The sequence below is a fragment of the Piliocolobus tephrosceles genome, chromosome 6 (assembly GCF_002776525.5).
Source record: "Piliocolobus tephrosceles isolate RC106 chromosome 6, ASM277652v3, whole genome shotgun sequence".
NCBI lineage: Eukaryota > Metazoa > Chordata > Mammalia > Primates > Cercopithecidae > Piliocolobus > Piliocolobus tephrosceles.
In genome coordinates, this window is record NC_045439.1 from 85,253,473 (window position 1) to 85,269,310 (window position 15,838).

At 43.4% G+C, this 15,838-nt stretch overlaps 1 protein-coding gene across 2 annotated transcripts in view; it reads left to right on the forward strand.

Moving 5' to 3' along the window:
• Positions 1-10,439: 10,439 nt before the first annotated feature.
• EDC3 (enhancer of mRNA decapping 3) overlaps positions 10,440-15,838 on the forward strand; it is a 59,829-nt gene continuing 54,430 nt past the window's right edge. Inside the window, exon 1 of one of the 2 annotated variants that reach the window (XM_023196687.2) lies at positions 10,440-10,609. The gene's annotated coding sequence lies outside the window, so the exon portion shown is untranslated. The remainder of the gene's footprint in view (positions 10,610-15,838) is intronic. The other variant, XM_023196688.2, reaches the window with a different exon arrangement.

The window sequence follows — 15,838 nt, forward strand, 5'->3', positions numbered from 1 at the left end:
GTGGCCAGATCTCAGCTCACTGCAAGCTCCGCCTCCCGGGTTCACGCCATTCTCCTGCCTCAGCCTCCCGAGTAGCTGGGACTACAGGCGCCTGCCACCTCGCCCGGCTAGTTTTTTGTATTTTTTAGTAGAGACGGGGTTTCACCGTGTTAGCCAGGATGGTCTCGATCTCCTGACCTTATGATCCGCCTGCCTCGGCCTCCCAAAGTGCTGGGATTACAGGCTTGAGCCACCGCGCCCGGCGTACTTTGCTCATTTTAAGACTGAGTTGTTTTTCTTTTTGTTGTTGAGAGTTCTTTTTTGTTATTTCTTGTTTTTATTTCTTTAAACCCTTTATTGACCAAGAGAAAGTTCTTTACATATTCTGAATACCAGACCGTTATCAAATATATTATTTGTAAATATTTTCTACCATTCTGTAGGTTGTCTTTTCACTTTCTTGATATATCTCTTAATGCACAAAAGTTTTTAATTTTGATGAAGTACAGTTTTTTTTATTGCTTTGTTTGTGCTTTTGGTGTCATATTTAAGAAACTGTTGCCTAAAAGGTTATTATTCTTTTTAATCCTAACCTTTGTTCAGCACTTTATAGTCTGGGGTCTGCTTTCATGTATGTACATTACTTCATTTATAGAGTGACATTTGAGAATGTAAGAGACTTAACTCTTTGAGATAATATAAAACAAAAACGAACTTAAGTGTAACCAAGAATGCTTGCCTAGCCTCAAAACCTATGCCATGTAAGTAGGGTGACTATAAAAAGTTATCACTTTTTTTTTTGTTTTTTGAGATGGAGTCTCGCTCTGTTGTCTAGGCTGGAGTGCAGTGGCGCGATCTCAGCTCACTGCAACCTCCGCCCCTCCAGGTTTAAGCAATTCGCTGCCTCAGCCTCCAGACTAGATGGGATTACAGGAGCATGCCACCATGCCTGGCTAATTGTTTTGTATTTTTAGTAGAGACGGGGTTTCACCATCTTGGCCAGGCTGGTCTTGAACTCCTGACCTCGTGATCCACCCACCTCGGCCTCCCAAAGTGCTGGGATTACAGGCATGAGCCACCGCGCCCAGCCAAAAAGTTATCACTTTTAATCAAAATTTTCTCAACATATTTGAGAATAAAAGCATGTGCTATTAATAATTACAATAAGGTAACAGGCATGAACGGGGACTGTTCCATCCAAACTAGAACATATGTTTCCCCTACATATATACAATAGAGACCTGAGTTCTAATGTCAGATTCAGCATTAACTTGCTAAGCTTTCAGCTATACATATGGGGTGAAGTAGATAATTTTTTTTTTTTTTTTTTGAGATGGAGTCTCGCTCTGTCACCCAGGCTGGAGTGCAGTGGCATAATCTCGGTTCACTGCAACCTCTGCCTTCCAGGTTCAAGTGATTCCCCCGTCTCAGCCTCAGAACTGGGACTACAGGTATGCGCCACCATGCCTGGCTAATTTTTGTACTTTTAGTAGATATGGGGTTTCACCATGTTGGCCAGGCTAGTCTCAAACTCACCCCGCGCCCAGTCGCAAGTCTTGTTAAAACAAATGACAACTTCCCTAAGTGGAGAGAGGCAAGTAGGTGCTGCCCACTGTTTTTTGACTCCAATGACTGCAATGATTCCCAGAAACTTGACTCCAGTGGTCAGGTGGTGTCCACCTAGTTCGGATAACTATCTATAACCAGAAATACCTGGAGGAGTTCTTTGAGAGTTCAGGAAGGCTTCTCTTGAAGGATTTGGTGAACAGTAAATCCTGTCAGTGAATGTTGTTATCCTGTCCCACCTGCCTCTGTAGCTATTGCTGTATCTCCCTAACCTTCATAGTGAAACTTCTTGGAAGTTGTCTATACTCAGTACTTCCACTTGTTTACCTCCCATTCTCTCCTCAAACCACTGGCATTTGACTTCTGGGGCCTTTACTCTTCTTTAAAACCTCTGTCAAAATCACGAACAACCTCCTAGTTGCTAAATCTAATGTACATTTTCAGTCTTCCTCTGATTTGAGCTCTTTGGAATATTTAGCACTGTTGACTTTCTTAAAAATCCTCTTGGCCTCTTTGGCATCACCCCTGCTGGATTTTCTTCTATGTTCTTAGCTGCTGCTTCTCAGTTGCCCTTGAATAGACCTCATCCCGTGCGTATCCCTTAAATGTCAGTGCTCTTCAGGGTTCTGTCCTTAGCTTTTGACTCTTCTCATGCTATATGCTATCCCTGGACCATAATGCCCATTACTGGGACTTTAATTATTGCCTGGTAATTGACTTCCAAACCTCATCTTTCTTTCCTGAGCTCCAGATCTATTATTCCAGGTGTGCATTTCCATGAGTTTTGCAAATGTATATAATCAAGATTTAGTTCTACCACTCCTCCAACCCTCTTGCCAAATCCCTTGTGCTACCTCTTTATAGTCATACCGTCCCGTTTCCTACCCCCAGGCAAACACTGATGTTTTCTCTTCCTATAGTTTCGTCTTTTCCAGAATGTCATATAAACGGAAATTACACAGGCCATGCAAGGTGGCTCACGCCTGTAATCCCAGTGGATGGTGGATCACTTGAGGTCAGGAGGTTGAGACCAGCCTGGCCAACATAGTGAAAGCCCATCTCTACCAAAAAATACAAAAATTAGCCAGGCGTGATGGCGTGTGCCTGTAGTCCCAGCGACTTGGGAGGTTGAGGTGGGAGAATCGCTTGAACCTGGGAGGTGGAGGTTGCAGTGAGCCGAGATCCAGCCACTGCACTGCAGCCTGGGCAAGACCGTGAGACTCGGCTGGGCGTAGTGGCTCACGCCTATAATCCCAGCATTTTGGGAGGCTGAGGCAGGTGGATCACCTGAGGTCAGGAGTTCGAGCCTACCCTGGCCATCATGGTGAAACCCCATCTCTACCAAAAACCCAAAAAATTAGCCAGGTGTGGTGGCGGGCGCCTGTAGTCCCAGCTACTCAGGAGGCCGAGGCAGGATAATTGATTGAAGCTGGGAGGTGGATGTTGCAGTGAGATGAGATTGTGCCATTGTACTCCATCCTGGGGAACAAGAGCAAGACTCCATCTCAAAAAAAAAAAAAAAAAAAAAACAAAAACCATGAAAATAAATAGAAATATACAGTATATTGTCTTTCACTTAGTGTAATGCATTTGAAATTATCCATGTTGTTGTATACATTCATAATTTTTTCATTTTTAGTGCCATTGTATGGCTGTATCACAGATTATCCACTCCCCAATTGTGGGATATTTACGTTGTTTCCGATTTTTGGTAATTATTAATAAAGCTGCTATATACATTCACGTATAGGTTTTTATGTGAACATCGGTTTTAATTTCACTTGAATAAACAACTAGTATTATTTGGATTGGGGTATATGGTTAAGTTGGGATTGTTGAGCATATGGTTAAGCATATGTTTCCAATTGAGTTTCTTGAAATTATCAGGCCGGGTGCAGTGGCTCACACCTGTAATTTCAGCACTTTGGGAGGCCGAGGCGAGTAGATCACCTGAGGTCAGGAGTTCAAGATCAGCTTGAACAACATGGAGAAACCCTGTTTCTACTAAAAATACAAAATTAGCTGGCATGGTGGTGCATGCCTGTAATCCCAGCTACTTGATAGGCTGAGGCAGGCGAATCACTTAAACCCAGGAGGCGGAGGTTGCAGTGAGCCGAGATTGCACCATTGCACTCCAGCCTGGGCAACAAGAGTGAAACTCCGTCTAAAAAAAAAAAAAAAAAAAAACAGGCTGGGTGTGGTGTGGTGGCTTATGCCTGTAATTCCAGCACTCTGGGAGGCTGAGGTGGCAGCTACTTGGGAGAGAGGCTGAGACAGGAGAATCGCTTGAACCTGGAAGGCAGAGGTTGCAGTGAGCTGAGATCTCACCACTGCACTCCAGCCTGGGCGACAGAGTGAGACTCCATCTCAAAAAAAAAGAAAAGAAAAGAAAAGAAATTATCATTAGTGGCACACAGATTTAAATATATTTGATCCATTTCTATTGCCCTTATTTATGCTCAAATCGTCCTACTTTTGACCAGTGAAGGCCTCTGCAAGTTGACGTCCAAGTTCTTTTAACGAAAATCTTGTAGTGTGATAGTTTCTTTGCTGTCTTATATGACAAGATGTTCCAGGCATGTGATGTATATTTCTTGTCCCAACTTGTATTCAGTTTTAACACACTATTGCTGGTGATTGTAGAAAAGACAAGGTATCTGGAAAATGTTATAGCATGACCCATGTGTCCCTAATTCTGTATGATGTTGATCTTTAATTTGAATTTGTTGTATAATTAACAAACACATCAAGTTCTAGATTCTGTTGTGAAAACATCCTCTTGTGTAAAACTAGATATGCATTAGTGTGGGAGTGATAAGAGCCCAGGGAAAAAGGTGGGGAAGAAAAGAATCAAATTAGACATTGGAGCAATGAACCTCCAGATTTTCATGTGTGAATGAGGCATGGGGTGGTGTTGAGAGTCTTGGGGAGGGAATGGTGGCGATATGATGCTTTCCCTTATAATGTTAAGCAAAGAATTTGGTGCAGCTCCAAAAGTGTGGTCTTTTGCTTCTGGCCACAAGCATCTGAATTCTCTGAGGAGCTCTTTTTTTTCTTTTTCTTTCTTTTTTTTTTTTTTTAAGACAGGGTCTCACTCTGTTGCCCAGGCTGCAGTGCAGTGGCACGATCTCGGCTCACTGTAACCTCTGCCTCCTGGGCTAAAGTTATCCTCCTGTCTCAGCCCCCCAAGTAGCTGGGACTACAGGTGTGAGCCCCCACACCCAGGTAATCTGAAGAGCTTTTTAAAATACAGATCCCTGGCTTGTACCCTAGACTAGGTGAATCAGAGTCTCTGGGAGAAAGGCCTGAAGTGGTAGGAGCCTAATCTACTGAGGTTTTATTAAAGCCTAACCTTGCTGGGGAAAGAAAAATACCAAACTTTAGCCTCTTTAGCCATCCTGTCCCACCTAAGGTGAAGAGAAAACTAAGAAACCCTGATAAAGTTAATATATATGCTTGTGTATAAGTGGAAAGAATGACAACAATGATAGCAGGGACGAGAGGGAAGAATTAGGAATATTTTGTTATTATAAGGTACTTGCAATGTCCATGAGGTAGTATAGTGTTATCTGAAAGTGTAATTGGATTATTTGAAAATGTAAATTGCATATTTGCAAATTCTTGGGCAACCACTAAAACAAAACAAAACAAAGACAAAAGAATAACTGGTATGTTAATAAAGGTGAGAAAAGAGAATCATATAAAATTCTCAATTAAAACCCCAAAAGGTGTCCGGGTGTGGTGGCTCACACCTGTAATCCCAGCAATTTGGGAGGCTGAGGCAGGTGGATCATCTGAGGTCAGGAGTTCAAGATCAGCCTGGTCAACATGGTGAATCCCCATCTCTATGAAAAACACAAAAATTAGCCGGGTGTGGTGGCGCATTCCTGTAGTCCCAGCTACTCGGGAGGCTGAGGCAGGAGAATCACTTGAACCAGGGAGCCAGAGGTTGCAGTGAGCCAAGATGGCACCACTGCACTCCAGCCTGGGGGACAAGAGCAAGACTCCATCACACACACACACACACACACACACACACACACACACACACACACCCCAAAGGCAGAAAATGTGTAGAAAACAAATATAGATAAAAAATAAGGGTAATTGGCCGGGCGCGGTGGCTCAAGCCTGTAATCCCAGCACTTTGGGAGGCCGAGACGGGCGGATCACGAGGTCAGGAGATCAAGACCATCCTGGCCAACACTGTGAAACCCCGTCTCTACTAAAAATTACAAAATCGAGCCGGGCGAGGTGGCGGGCGCCTGTAGTCCCAGCTACTCCAGAGGCTGAGGCAGGAGAATGGCGTAAACCCAGGAGGCGGAGCTTGCAGTGAGCTGAGATCCGGCCACTGCACTCCAGCCCGGGCAACAGAGCGAGACTCCGTCTCAAAAAAAAAAAAAAAAAAATAAGGGTAACAAATAGAAAATAGTAACAAGGCCAGGTGCCATGGCTCACACCGCAAATCCAATACTTTCGGAGGCTGAGGCAGGAGGATGACTTAACACCAAGAATTGAAGAGCAGCCTGGACAACATAGTGAGACTCTGTCGCTACAAAACAAACAAACAAATAAAAAAGCTTAGCAGGCAGGGCGGAGTGGCTCACGCCTGTAATCCCAGCACTTTGGGAGGCTGAGGCGGGCAGATAATGAGGTCAGGAGATCGAGACCATCCTGGCTAACATGGTGAAACCCCGTCTCTACTAAAAATATAAAAAAATTAGCCAGGCATGGTGGTGGGTGCCTATAGTCCCAGCTACTCTGGGGGCTGAGGCAGGAGACTGGCGTGAACTTGGGAGGCAGAGCTTGGAGTGAGATGGGGTTCCACTCTATAGAGATGGCATCACTGTACTCTAGCCTGGGTGACAGAGCAAGACTCTGTCTCAAAAAAAAAAAAGCTTAGTCAAGTGTGGAGGTGGGCACCTATAGTACCACTACTTGGGAAGTGGGAGGATCGCTTAAGCCCAGGATTTTAAGGCTGCAGTGAGCCACGATCATACCATTGCACTCTAGCCTGGGTGACAGAGTGAGACTCCAACTCAAAAAAAAAAAAAAAAAAAAAGGCCAGGTGTGGTGGCTCACACCTGTAATCCCAGCACTTTGGGAGGCCAAGACTGGTGGATCACTTGAGGTCAGGAGTTCAAGACTACCCTGGCCAATATGGTGAAACCCTATTTCTACTAAAAATACAAAAATTAGCCAGGTTTGGTGGCATGAGCATGTAATCTCAGCTACTTGGGAGGCTGAGGCAGGAGAATCGCTTGAATTCAGGAGGTAGCAGTTGCTGTGAGCTGAGATCATGCCATTGCACTCCAGCCTTGGCAACAGAGCAAAACTGTGTCTCAAAAAACAAACAAACAAACAAGAACAACAAAAAAAGAAAGAAAACAGTAACAAATATAGTAGACATTAATTCAACTATATCATTAATCACTTTAAGCGTCAGTGGTCTAAATACACCAATCAAAAGACAGAGGTTCTCAGTATGAACGAAAAACAAGACCCAACTATATGTTGTCTACAAGAAACACATTTTAAATATAAAAACATATACAGATTAAAAGTAAAGTGATGGAGAAGGAGATATCATAGATAATACTAATCAAAAGAAAGCAGGAGTAGGTATACTAACTTCAGAAAGAGCAGATTTGAGAAACAAAAGGTAGGCTGGGCACGGTGGCTCACACCTGTAATCCCAGCACTTTGGGAGGCTGAGGCAGGCAGGTCACCTGAGGTCGGGAGTTCAAGACCAGCCTGACCAACATGGAGAAACCCCATCTCTACTAAAAATACAAAATTAGCTGGGTGTGGTGGTGCATGTCTATAATCCCAGGTACTCGGGAGGCTGAGGCAGGAGAATCGCTTGAACCCAGGAGGCAGAGGTTGTGGTGAGCCGAGATCGTGCCATTGCACTCCAGCCTGGGGAACAAGAGTGAAACTCTGTCTCAAAAAAAAAAAAAAGTTATCAGGGTATAAATCTACACAGCAAAACATATACAAGAGCTATATGAGTAATACTACAAAACTCTGATCAAAGATATCAAAGAATTATATAAATTGAGAAATATTTCATGTTCACAGATAGGAAGACAATACAGTTAAAACATTTGTTCTTCCAAACCTGATCTATAGATTCAACGTAATCCCAATCCAAGTATCAGCATGTTATTTTTGTGGATGTTGACAAACTGATTGTAAAATTGATATGGAGAGACAAAAGACCCAGAAGAGCCAACTCACTATTAAAGGAGAACAAAGTTGGAGGACGAATACTAGCCAAATTCAAGACTTACTATAAACTACAGTAATAACGACAATGTGGTACTGGTGAAAGAATAAACAATCCAGAAGTAGACTCATAAATATAGTCAACTGATCTTTGACAGAGGAGTTAAAGCAATACAATGGAGCAAAGATAGGTTTTTCAACAAATTATGCTGAATAACTGAACTTTCACACACATAAAAAATGTATCAGGCCGGGCGTGGTGGCTCATGCCTGTAGTTCCAGCACTTTGGAAGGCCAAGGCGGGTGGATCACTTGAGGTCAGGAGTTTGAGACCAGCCTGGCCAATACGGTGAAACCCTGTCTCTACTAAAAATACAAAAATTAGCCAGGCATGGTGGCGGGTGCCTGTAATCCCAGCTTCTCAGGAGGCTAAGACAGGAGAACTGCTTGAACCCAGGAGACGGACATTGCAGTGAGCTGGGATTGTGCCACTGTAGTCCAGCCTCTGTGACAGAGTGAGACTCTCAAAAAAAAAATTATCTAGACAAAGACATTGCACCCTTCATAAAAATTAACATGGATTGTAAACCTAAATTGAAAATGAACACTATAAAACTTCTGGAAGACAACATAGGAGAAAACCTAACTGATCTTGTGAATGGCAATGACTTTTTAGGGCAATATCAATAGCATAATCTGTGAAAAATATAATTGATAAGCTGGACTTCATTAAAATTTAAAACTTCTGCTCTTCAAAAGAATGAGAAGACAAGCCACAGACTAGGAGAAAATATTATAAAAGACATATCTGATAAAGAACTGTTATCTACAATATACCTAGAACTCTTAAATCACAACAGGAAAATAACACAATGTAAAAATGGGCAAAATACCTGAACAAACACTTCATCAAAGAAGATATACACATGGCAAGTAAGTATATGAAAAGATGTTCAATATCATATGTCATTTAGGACATTGTATGTAAAACAATAAGATACTACTACACACTTATTTGAACGGCCAAAATCCAAAATACTGACACCACAAAATGCTGACAAGGATGTGGAGCACAGAAACCATCGTTCACTGCTGGTGGGAATGCAAAAAATGATGGAGCCACTTTGAAAATCCGTTTGGTAGTTTCTCACAAAACTAAATATACCATCCAATCCAGCAGTTGCACTCCTTGGGATTTACTCAGATGAATTGAAAACTCATGTCTACACAAAAATCTGCACATGACGTATAGCGGCTTTATTCATAATTGCCCAAACTTGGAAGCCACCAAGATGTCTTTCAGCAGGTGAATGGATAAGTAACAGCACATCCAGATGATGGAATATTATTATTCAGCACAAAAAAGAAATGAGCTATCAAGCCATGAAAAGACATGGAAGAACTTCAAAAGCATATTACTAAGTGAAAGAAGCCGATGTGAAAAGGCTGCATACTGTATGATTCCAACTATATGCGATTCTGGAAAAGGCAAAACTATGGAGACAGTAAAAGTAGCAGTGGTTGCCAGTGGTCAGCGGACTGAGAAGGATGAATAGGCAGAGGACAGAGGATTTTCAGGGCGGTGAAACTATCGTGTATGATACCATAATGGTGGATACATGTCATTATATATTTGTCAAAACCAATAGAATGTGCAACACCGAGAGAAAATGTTATTGTAAACTATGGACTCTGGGTGATAATGATGTGTCAAAGTAGGGTCATCAATTGTTACCAAATGTACCACTGTAGCACAAGATGTCCATAAGGGGACAAGTTGTGTGTGTATGTGCCTATGTGTACAGGGGATATATGGGAACTCTCTACTTTCTGTTCAATTTTGCCCTGAACCAAAAACTGCTCTAGAAGTGTTCGTTAATAACAGTAAAAGACAAAGACCCTTTCTGACCTAGGGAATCTCTGGTGATGGAGGGGGAGGGCGAAGTAGTCCCCTAGAAAGTGGAAATTTTACAAAGTTCTTCCAACTGATTTTGTAGAGCTAGGTTTGGAACTGCTACCCTACTTTATGCTACTCGCCCAAGTAGTGGTTCCCAAACCAGGTGTCAGGCTTCAAGGCTGTGCAATATTCCTCATTACACTGTCTTGGCCCCAAACACATGCTTTCCCCTCTCCCCACAAATCAAGACTCTAAAATGCCAAGGGTAGAAGAGCAGCACTTTCCTGTGTACTGAATATGGGGGAAGGGAGAGCAGTCAAGCATAGACTGGCTATTCTAAGCCCCAAATGGGCTGAAGCTGATAACACTTTGAAGATCGACCACCGCAGGAATATCTTGTTTTCTTTAATCCATCAGGGGGTTGTCCCACTTATTGAGTCCCACAGCTGCGGTAGAGCACGGAGGGGGCCTCCCTGAAAGTCCTCCGCTCCAGCTCTGCGATTGGCACTGGGGGAACAGGAGGGGAAGCGGGCCCTTTGCATCGAGCCTGCAACACGGGGCCCGGGCATCGAGGCCGGGGAGTCGTGGGTAGAGCCCCGATTTCAGCCAAGATGGCATAGGACGTAAGTAAGCGTGGAAAGCAAAATGGCTACCCAAGCGCAATTCTGTAAGGCCGAAAGGACGTTCTTCCAACCGCTTAAATTTCCCGGGTGCCACGCCCCTCAGTTGCTTGCCGTGGATTCCACGGTGTCGCGCCGGAAGTGACCTCACGGCGGTGGCGTGGAGTCGTGGGGGCGCTTCCGGCGGCGGCGGCGGCGGCGGCGGTGACGGCCGAAGCTGTGGGGGTGGGCGTGGAGAGAGTTCTTCTGTGGGTCGTCTGGTGTTGCGTGGTCGGCTTGGTGTGGTGTGCAGAGGAGCTCCAGGCCCGTCGGGGCGGAGGTGGGAGCGAAGGGAGGAGGCTGCTGGTTTGTGGACGCTCGTGGGAGGGGGATGCCGGGCTTGCTTTAGGCTTCGGAGTTCCAGGCCTCATAGACCTTTATAGAGGCAGGCAGGCAAGAGCTGGGGATTTCATCGGGTTCGCAGGGGGGCCAGGTACTATGGGCGACCCCAGGAGTTTGGTTTGAGGTGGGAGGCTGAGGACTGCAGGATTCTAAATAGTATGGGGATTGTGTGAGGAGTGAGGCATTAGCTGCTTGGGCCCTTAGTCCAGCGTTGTTAGTGGCTGCTGCAGTTCATTGGCTCACTCATTTCTTCGTGCCTCAGTTTCCCTTTGCATAATGAGATACAGTGGCAGAGAAGAACGCCAGTGCCACATCCCTGACTAATAGCTTGAGGTGAACTGGAGGGTAGAAAAAGAGGATGCCTGAGAAATTTATACTTACCAGGTCACATCTTCTGAATCCCAGGAAGTTATCCCTGGATTCATTTCTGCCTTTGGTGCAAGTCTATGGTTCTTATCAGTACTCTTTGTGTGATATTGATTGTATTTATCAATGCTTGACTTGTTGAATGGTTAAAGTGTTTTGGTTTGTGGGAGGCATAGCCCTTCTTGGCTTGGTCAATTGATTTTCATTTAATCTCCCAATAGCAATTGCTTCGCCTAACTCTGCAATCGGGATATTAGTTGAAAATCAACTGACCAAGCCAACAGTCTTCTCCTGTGGTTACAGATGAGGAACTCGCGACCCAGAATGGTTTTTCTTCTCTTCCCTAGCCACAGACCAAACCGATTTCAGTCTGCTGTCTTAAATACAGGTTTTCACCCCACCAAAACAGAAATGGCTGTCTCCAAGCAGTTTAGTATTTCAACTGGACACCCAGATGGATCCTAATCTTTTTTTTTTTTTTAATGAATGGCAGATTAGGTGTACTGAGCACAAAATCCTCTTAGCTGGTTTCTCTGTATGATGTAAAAATGGTTGTAAAAACATGACTTTTTGTTTATTACCAAATTCTTGGTAGAGCCTGCTTGGCATAGGATTATGGGGCTAGAAAAGTGTCTCAAAATTTTTGACCTGTGACCTACAGTTAGATATATTTTACATCATGACATTACTCATTGTGCCCCTGCACACTCAGTGTCTACACACACACACACACAACCCCACCCACCAATGAAAACTTTACTTACCCTTTCTACAGAAGATGCATTCTAAAAAAAAAAAAAATGGGTTGCAACACGCTAAATTGTGTCTGACCCCTAATGGGTGGTGAGGTATAGTTTGAAAAATGTTAAGGGCGGGCACTGTGGCTCACACCAGTAATCCCAGCACTTTGGGAGACTGAGGCGGGTGGATCACCTGAGGTCAGGAGTTGGAGACCAGTCTGGCCAACATGGTGAAACCCTGTCTCTACTAAAAATATAAAACTTAGCTGAGTGTGGTGGTGCGTACCTGTAATCCCAGCTACTTGGGAGGCTGAGGCAGGAAGAACTCTTGGACCCGGGAGGCAGAGGTTGCAGTGAGCCAAGATAGTGCTATTGCACTCCAGCCTGGGCAACAAGAGCTAAACTCTGTCTCAAAAAAAGAAAAGAGAAGAAAAATATTAGACTAGGGCCGAGTGCAGTGGTGGGAGGATTGCTTAAGGCCAGCCTGAGCAACATAGCAAGACTCTGTCTCTAAGAAAAACAACATTAGAAAATGCTTAAAATCCTTGCCATTTGTGAGATTCTGTAATTAATACAAAATGGAAGATGTATCATTTTTCTTTTCTTATCCAGAGAAGGGCTTACTAGGGTTCTCCTATATTAAGCCAGAACAGCAGGACAGGACATCCAAATTGTGTCTCAAAGGAGAGTAGTGACCATAATGATAGTGTGTCAGAATTTTAGCAAGGCATTTATGAAGTCTTTTTTTTTTTTTTGAGATGGAGTCTCATTCCATTGCCCAGGTTGGACAGAGTACAGTGGCGCAATCTCTGCTCACTGTAACCTCTGCCTCCTAGGTTCAAGCGATTCTTCTGCCTCAGCCTCCCAAGTACCTGGGATTACAGGCATACGCCACCACGCCTGGCTGATTTTTGTATTTTTAGTAGAGATGGGGATTCACCATGTTGGCCAGGCTGGTCTCGAACTCCTGACCTCGTGATCCACCCACCTCAGCCTCCCAAAGTGCTGGGATTACAGGTGTGAGCCACTGCGCCTGGTCTTACTAAGTCTTATGATAACCAAGTGGGTGAGATGGAGGAATTTGCCAGATTGTGGTAGAATTAGGTGGAGTCATGAGTTTGAGCATCTGTGTATGGAGGTTTGATTTGGGAGCACTACTTGCAGCTGGAATTCTGCTGATCTGAACTGGGGTTTCATCACTTTATACAATGCATGTATTTGAAACCTTATCTGGAAGGTTTGCTTATTGGATTTGGTGCCTTTATGAAGTAAAGAGTCATTTGGTTGATGATTGCCAGAATGGGAAAAGATTTCAATATACTCAGTGCTGTTTAATGAAATGGAAGAAGCTTGTATAAATGTTGAGAAATTGTGCTTGGGTCCAAAAAATAAAAAATCAACTATACCTATTGGGGGAGGGTGGAGATGTAACCTCACAGGAGTTCCTATAATAAAAAGATTTGATGTTTTAATCACCAGTCAGTGGTGTGGTTAAGAAGGCTGTGAGAAGAACTGATGTGACCTGCATTAGTATATTGTATTAGGAAAATACAAAATGTAGAATGAGAAAGGTTGCATCACTGGTAGGCTTGTACCTGGAATATTAGGTTTGGATCTAGATGTGCTAAGAGTAAATTTATGGGCAGAAGTCAAAAGTCTGAAGAGATGGTGGTGTTGCTTTAGCATGAGTGATTGTTTTTCTCCTTGTCATTTCAGACTTTCAGGTATAGGCCGGGTCATTGGTCTTAAAACTTCTTCTTGAGAATGTCTAAAAGACTGGGGAATCTGTTAGATCTTATATACTTCTAAGTTGGCACCTGAAACTTTTCATCGTAGATTTAAATAGTGTTAGTATTTAATTTTAAATAGTTTAGGATGTAATTTCTGACAAGTAAATATTGACTTCTTAAAAATAAATATTAAATTACGTAAATACAATATCAATTTGATGTTTTAAAAACATACAACTAAACTTTTGAAACAGACTAAGAAATATATAACATAGCTTGTTACATTACTTGATTTTCAGACTTTAAGCCTATCTTGCATTTGTGAAATGAACTCCACTTAGTCATGTATCTACTACTTTTTACATGTAGATGGATTCAATTTGCTAACATTTAGTTAAGAATTTTTGTGACTATGTTCATGATGGATTTTGGTCTGAGGTTTCTTTTTTTTTATGTCATCTTTGGCCTTAGTAGCAGAGTAATTTTGACCTCATAAAATTAATTGAGAAGTGTTCCTTCCTCCTCTGTTTTCTGAAAGAGTTTGTGTAGTGTGTAGGGTTGGTATTATTTCTTACGTGTTTCATAGAATTTACCAGTGAAGTCCTATGGGCCTGGGTTTTTCTCTCTGGGAAGATTTTACTAATTCAATTTCGTAATACAGTTAGTTGAGTTAGTTTTGGTCATTTTTATCATTTTGGGAGTTTGTCCATTACATATTTTTCCTTTTTCTTTTTGAACTTGTATCCATTCCACTTTTCCCACAGAATTTTATCTTAAAGCAAAAGTCAACTTGCTGCGAAAGGCCAGATGAAAGGCTTTATGAGCCAAGTGGTTTCTGTGATTACTGCTCAACTCTCACTGTAGTGAGAAAACAGCCGTAGACAATATGTGGCTGGGCGCAGTGGCTCACGCCTGTAATCCCAGTGCTTTGGGAGGCCAAGGCAGGTGGATCTTGGGGTCAGGAGATCGAGACCATCCTGGCTAACATGGTGAAACCCCGTCTCTACTAAAAAAATACAAAAAAAATTAGCCAGGTGTGGTGACAGGTGCCTGTAGTCCCAGCTACTCGGGAGGATGAGGCAGGAGAATAGCGTGCACCCGGGAGGTGGAGCTTGCAATGAGCTGAGATCGCGCCACTGCACTCCAGTCTGGTTGACAGCGCGACTTTGCTAAAAAAAAAAAAAAAAAAAAAAAAAGAAAAGCCAGGTGTGGTGGTGGGTGCCTGTAGTCCCAGCTATTCGGGAGGCTGAGGCTAGACCCAGTCTCTACTAAAAATACAAAAGTTAGCTGGGAGTGGTGGCAGGCACCTGTAGTCCCAGCTACTTGGGAGGCTGAGGCAGGAGAATCACTTGAACCTGGGAGGTGGAGGTTGCAGTGAGCCGAGATCGCTCCACTGCACTCCAGCCTAGGTGATATAGCAAGACTACATCTCAAAAAAAACCCCCCCCCAAAACAGAAAACAGCCGTAGATAATACGCAAGTATTGGTAGCAGACCAGCTCTGGCTTAGGGCTGTAGTTTTCCTACCCATCCTAAAGTAATAAATTTTATGCTTGAAAATTTGAAATTAATCATCTAGTTATCACACAAATCAGGATTATGAGAGTAGTGTGGAAATTGATTGCCTTGCTTGCATATCTTTATGTACCCCCTAGGGATATGTGTATTCCAGTTTAAAGACCAGGACTTGATTTCCAAGATGTTGTAGAGGGAATTCATGTATTTTTGTCATTTTGTTTGGGTGAGAAGTGAGGTGGCCCTCACAGTATAATTTTCCAGGGCCGTAACTTAAGTTTCCTATGTGAGCGGTATTCTTTCTGGCAAAAGGAGACATTTGAACTAATTTTTTTTATGTGGTAGACACTATATGGATTATCTCATTTAATCTTAAAATAATCCATATGGTATCTTAATCTTAAAATAATTCATATAGTGGTTCTATGAGATAGGGGTATAATTGGCATAATTCCCTACAGATGACACAGTTGAGACTCAGGTAATTTGCCCATGTCGTAGTGCTGGTTAGTAAGGAAGTACAGAAGTGAACCGGGGCGGCCAGGGCGCGGTGGCTCACGCCTGTAATCCCAACACTTTGGGAGGCTGAGGCGGGCAGATCACGAGGTCAGGAGATCAAGACCATCCTGGCTAACACGGTGAAACCCCATCTCTACTAAAAATACAAAAAATTAGCCGGGCATGGTGGTGGGCGCCTGTAGTCCCAGCTATTCGGGAGGCTGAGGCAGGAGAATTGCTTGAACCTGGGAGGCAGAGGTTGCAGTGAGCCAGGATCGTGCCACTGCACTCGAGCCTGGGCAACAGTCTCAAAAAAAAA